This window comes from Myotis yumanensis, unplaced genomic scaffold, assembly GCF_028538775.1.
Source record: "Myotis yumanensis isolate MYYU_CA2020_CCGP unplaced genomic scaffold, mMyoYum1.0.hap1 SCAF_7, whole genome shotgun sequence".
NCBI classification, from domain to species: domain Eukaryota; kingdom Metazoa; phylum Chordata; class Mammalia; order Chiroptera; family Vespertilionidae; genus Myotis; species Myotis yumanensis.
In genome coordinates this window covers 9,167,606-9,173,605 of record NW_027223758.1, presented here as the reverse complement: position 1 = coordinate 9,173,605, position 6,000 = coordinate 9,167,606, and positions in this window count along the sequence as shown.

The following is a 6,000-nucleotide window of genomic DNA, read 5'->3' as shown; positions in this document are numbered from 1 at the left end:
CCCATCCCAAACAGGGCTGCTGTGTGTTCCTACACTTACAAGAGAAAACGCAGAACTCCGGTGGGCTGGAGCCACCAGCTACCGGCTATTGGCTACCGCAGAGGTGTGGCCCCGCCGCCCAGGCTGCCCCTGAAAGTGTCCTGTGACCTGCAGAGAAGCAAAGGCTGGCGGTTCCTCACCGAGATCCCCTCCTTCCCGCCAGCATGGCAGGCAGCTCATGATGAAGCCTACAAACTCTGGAATCAAACAAACCCCTTGGAATCCTTGCCCTTTTACTTCACAGCTCTGTGGCTTTCGGCAAGTTCTGTAACTTCTTTGTACTTGAGTTTTCTCATGTGTAAAAAGGGGGTGAAGATCCCTGCCTCATTGGGTCCCTTTGAAGATGAATGAATGAAATAAAATACATGGAGTAGGCCTGTGGCAGTCATCGAATGGGTGGTCTTATTCTCAGGTGGAATCTCATTTTCTTTTCTGCTCACCACACCTTATGGCCATCACTCACGGGCTGAAATAAGAAAGGGCAGTTTGGGGAGAAAGGTAGTCTTGTTAACCTGCAGGTCTTCCTGTGAAAGGCAAAGGCACCCAGTTCCACCTGGGTATCCATTGGGAGCCAATGACCCAATTTGCTGAGCGCTGCGACCTTCCAGGCAGCGTGCTTACGCCCCCTTCAGGTGCATGTGTGGGTTGCACATAGACTACATTATTCTGTCAAGTTTTATTCAAACCAATCCTGAAAACAGGGGCTTCCCACCACTTCTTAAGACGCACACTAACCTAAGCTACCACCCTCTCTCAAGAAGTGAGCGCAATAGCCTTGTCCTTGGCTGTTCTTCGTGGTAAAGTTTTGAATCAACCAAAATAAGAGAAAAACCAATCTGGACAGAGGAGCTTTATGTGTGGGAGTCCAGAAAGTTTGAAGGCAGGGAGACTTGGGACTGAACCCTGCCTTGGTCAGTTACCAACTTACCTGTGGTCACAGGTAGCCCGTGGCAAAAGCCGCTCTTCATACCCATGGCTGACCGCCTCCGAGACCCAACTCTGGACCAGCAGGCTAGCAGCCCCCATGGTTGCTACGAGAAGCGAGCATCGGTGTGCAACGAGCTGTCTCACTCCTGTGCGTGGCTCTACTCAGCTTCCTCTTGCTTTCCCAGGACCAGGAGGGAGGAATTTATCCACCCAACACATCATAAGATGTTGGGGGTGCTGCTTCAGGAAAAATACGTAGCTGAAAAATTTTCTTTGCAGCTTTTTAAAGCCAGTCTTTGAATTAATCAGGTCTGATGAGAGCCTACATATATACTCAGGATGAATTTGTTGGTTTTGTTCATGAATACATCAACATACTCATACATTTTATTGATCTGTGTTGGGGGATTTGTGAGTTTTACTACATTTTTCTTTTGAAAGAGTGAAAAGCAAAGCTTCAAATGAAACTAGGATTACCTCATAATCTCATCATCTTGTGGACTTACTGTTATTACAACCCAGTCTTATGGAAGGAGCTCCATTTTGGTTTCAACTTTTTTGGGCTCCCTTCCAGCTAACTTAAAGGGAAAAGAGAAGTGGCTTAGCCAACATTTGCAGAGTGACACAACAAGATATCCTGGAGCCAAAAGAATTATAATCACGTAGCTTATTAAAAAAAATAAAGGGAATGTACATACTATAATTGTAATATCATAATATAGTATTATATCATATACTAGATTCGTGCACCAGTGAGGTCCCTTTGACCTGGCCTGTACCTCTCGCAATCTGGGACCCTTCGGGTGATATCCAACTGCCGGTTTCAGCCCGATCCCTGCAGGCCAAGCCGAGGGACCCCACCGGTGCATGAATCCATGCACTGGGCCTCTAGTATGCATATAAGATCTTTGGTTAATCTCTTCCCTTCCCCCTCCCCCCTCTGAGATTCATCAGTCTGTTCCATGCTTCCATGCCTATGTGTTGAGCATCTGCCCCCTGGTGGTTAGTGCGTGTCATAGCTACCAGTCAAATGGTTGGATGGTCAGATGATCTCTTAGGCCTATATATATATATATATAATCCTATATAATAGAAGGCTAATATGCAAATTGTCCTCTCAGGAGTTTGCCCAACCGGGAGTTCAACTGCTCACTATGACATGCGCTGACCACCAGGGAGCGACACAGAATAAAGGAAGGCCCCGCCTGGCAGCTGGCAGTTGGGGGAAGGAAGGCCCCAATCGGCCTGATCACTGGCCAGGCCTAGGGACCCTACCTGTGCACGAATTTTGTGCACTGGGCCTCTAGTATAATTATAATTAAGCTACAAAGAACATAAAACAAAATAGTTTACATTGAATTGGACAATTAGGCAGTAAGTATGCATTTTATTGAGCACCTGTTATATGCCTGCTTTCATGAAAAGGTCAATATAAAAAATATTTGAAAGGACTATTTAAAAATAAGATTGATTCAGGGAGATGGGATTATGATGGTCTGTTTTACCTTTATTCTCCCCTAAGATTAAAAAATATTATGTTGAGACAGCATAGAGGGACCTAGAGTGTATTATGCTAAGTGAAATAAGTCAGTCAGAGAAAGACAAGTATCATATGATTTCACTTTTATGTGGAATATAATGAACAAAATAAACTGATGAACAAAATAGATCCAGAGACATAGAAGCATGTCTCAGAAGGAAGGCAGGGGAGGGTGGGTGGATGGGAAGAGATCAACCAAAGAACTTACATGCATATATGCATAACTATGGACACAGACAATAGGGTGGTGGAGGCCTGGGGTGGGGGGGATGGGCAGGCTAGAAGAGGTCTATGGGGGGAAAAGGGACATATGTAATACTTTCAACAATAAAGATTTAAAAAAACTATGGTGTTAGCCCAGCTGGTGTGGTTCAGTGGTTGAGCATTGACTTATGAACCAGGAGGTCACAGTTCGTTCTATTCACAGTGAGGGCACATGCCTGGGTTGCTGGCTCAATCCCCAGTAGGGGGCGTGCAGGAGGCAGCTGATCAGCGATTGTCATCATTGACGTTTTTCTCTTTCTCTCTTCCTCTCCCTTCCTCTCCCTTCCTCTCTGAAATCAATAAAAATACATTTTTAAAAATATTATGGTTTTATAATAAAAAAGGAAAGAAATATTTGAAACAGCACAATGATAAAAGTTGCACATGTTGCCGAAACCGGTTTGGCTCAGTGGATAGAGCGTCGGCCTGTGGACTGAAATGTCCCAGGTTTGATTCCGGTCAAGGGCATGTACCTGGGTTTCGGGCACATCCTCAGTAGGAGATGTGCAGGAGGCAGCTGATCGATGTTTCTCTCTCATCGATGTTTCTAACTCTCTATTCTCTCTCCCTTCCTCTCTGTAAAAAAATCAATAAAATATATATATATATAAAAAGTTGCACATGCTAACTCTGTGCTGACTTAATCCCAGGCACTGCTCTGAGTAGTCTGTGTGTATTATCTGATTGACTTTAAAACGATGGTGGTCTCAGGTCCGTCAGCCCATTTTACAGTGAAGAAACAGATGTGCTATTTCTTATCAAGTCCAATGTCTCAGAACTAGTTCGTAGAACTGAGTTCTAGAATGTTCTTAGTTGCTACTGCAAACACATCACACAAGGGCACATAACCCAATAATGCATGTGAGATTTCCCCCCGTGTTTCCTTGTTGTATGGCCTTTGGAATGGATGCTTCCTTGGCTATACTGGAGTGTTCTCTGCTTCTCTTGTTTATCACTCTCCCAGACCCAGACTCACAGCTGATAGTCAGTCGAGGAATCAACCAATCCCACTCTGATAAAAGAGGCCAGGAATTGGGTTGACACTTCATTTTTTCAGAAGTGTCTGTAACTTTGTGGGACTTTAGTAGAGCTCTTTGCTGTGTGCCCACCATTCCAAGTTGAAACAGATGATGCCAGCTCAGTTCACACAAGAAACACTTAGGCCGAGAAGACAGTGATTAAAACAGGAAATTATTTCACCCTGGGGATATTCCGGAAACCAAGTCTGAAAAATTGCTTCATGTTCAGTTGGACACAGGTTCATTCCCAGGTTGAGTCACACATGTAAATACTCCTGACTACCTTATGACTGTCACACATGCATGCATGCATGAACACACACATACACATGCACACACACATATCTTTCCAAAATGCCAACATGAATCAGTCACTCTTTTTTTCTTTTTACCATAAAAAAATATATTTTATTGATTTTCAGGGAGAGAGAGAGGAAGGGAGAGGGAGAGGGAGAAACATTGATGTGAGAGTGAAACATTGATCAGCTGCCTCCTGCATGCCCCCTATTGGAAATCGAGCTTGCAATCCCAGACATATGCTCTGACAGGGAATTGAACTGGCAACATTTTGGTGCACAGGATGACACCTAACCAACTGAGCAAGGGCACAAGTCAGTCACTCGTGGCTTCATAGCACTGAGTTCTTCGTCATCAACATTGACTCCTTTTTCTTTCATACTCACATCCAATCTAATAGCAAACCCTGTCCGCACCCTCTTCTAAATTCGAGACATATTCCACAGGTCAGCATATGTTGATTTTGGGAAATGTCCCTTTTGCTCTTGAAAAAGAGTATACACTCTGCCGTTTTTGGTTGCTTTGTTCTGTAAATGTCAATTAGGTTAAATGTGTTGGTCAAAATTTTTCTATTCCTACTGATGTATTTTTATTGGTTAGTTTATTAATTACTGATAAAGGAATGTTAAAGACTATCACTATGATTGTGGGGTTTCTTTACTTCTCCTTTTAGACCTGGTAGTTTCTCTGTTTTACATATATGGAGGCTATATTAGCAGGTGTTTGTAGATTGAGAAGTTTTCTATCTATCTGATGGGACTGGCTCTTTTTTGTTATTTTAAAATATCTCCCTTGTATTGTATTGCTTCTTACCTTAAAATCTACTTAATTTGGTACTAGAATAACTAATCAGCTTTCTTTTAGTTAGTGTGTGTAGGCAATACCTTTTTACATCCCTTTATTTTCATCCTTTCTGTATGTTTAAGGTTTGCCTCTTGTAAGCAGAATATAGTTTTAAAAAATTTAGTATGACAATGTCTTTTAATTGGAGTATTTAGTTCATTTACATTTAATGCACTTGTTCATATATTATGAACACAATACTAATATATTATTAGCTGTTTTCAATTAGTTCCATCTGTTATGCATTTCTTTCTTTCTCTTTTATGACCCTTTTCGTTGCCCTATCCAGTGTGGCTCTACATTAATGAGGTCTTATTTTTTTAGATTATTCTATTTTTCCTGTCTATTAGCTTGCTATTTTCATATTTTCTTTTCTTTTTATTATTATCCTACAGAGCACAAGTGTGATACTTGACTTAATAGAGTCTAATAAAATTAGTGCTTTTACTGCTTCTCAGGCAATGCAAGGAATTTAGGACATGTTTAATTCCCTGTTCTTTCTTGCCTACCTTTTGTGCTATTGCTGTAATATATTTTAATTCTACATATGTTTTTAATCCCAAGAGACATTATTATTATGTTTTAATATAGTTAGTATTTATTTAGACTTACTAATACCTGTATCCTTCTGCTGCTCTTTATTCTTTCCTAAATTCTTATTCTTGTATCTGAGATAATGATCTTTCTCCCTAAAAAACTTTCTTTAGTCTTTGTTTAGAGTCTATTGGTAATGTATTCACTCATTTTTTGTCTGAAAATGTATTTATTTCATCTTAAATATTGATGTGGTTTTTTTTTTTTTTTTAACTTGGTATAGAATTATAGATGAGCAGTTATTTTCTTCCAGCCCTTAATTTTTTCTTAAAGAATTTGTCTTCTAGCTGCTATCAGTTCTACTGAAGAGTCGGGCCAGTCTCCTTGTCCTCTCCAGGGAGGTGGACATTGTGTATCTGTGCTCGGGTGTCTTCAGAACAATTTTTTTTTGTCTAGCTTTTCTAGTTGTTCTCAGTAGGTGAGATGTCTGCAACTAGTTATCTGGCCAATTTTCCAGAGAACTTTTATATATTAAAT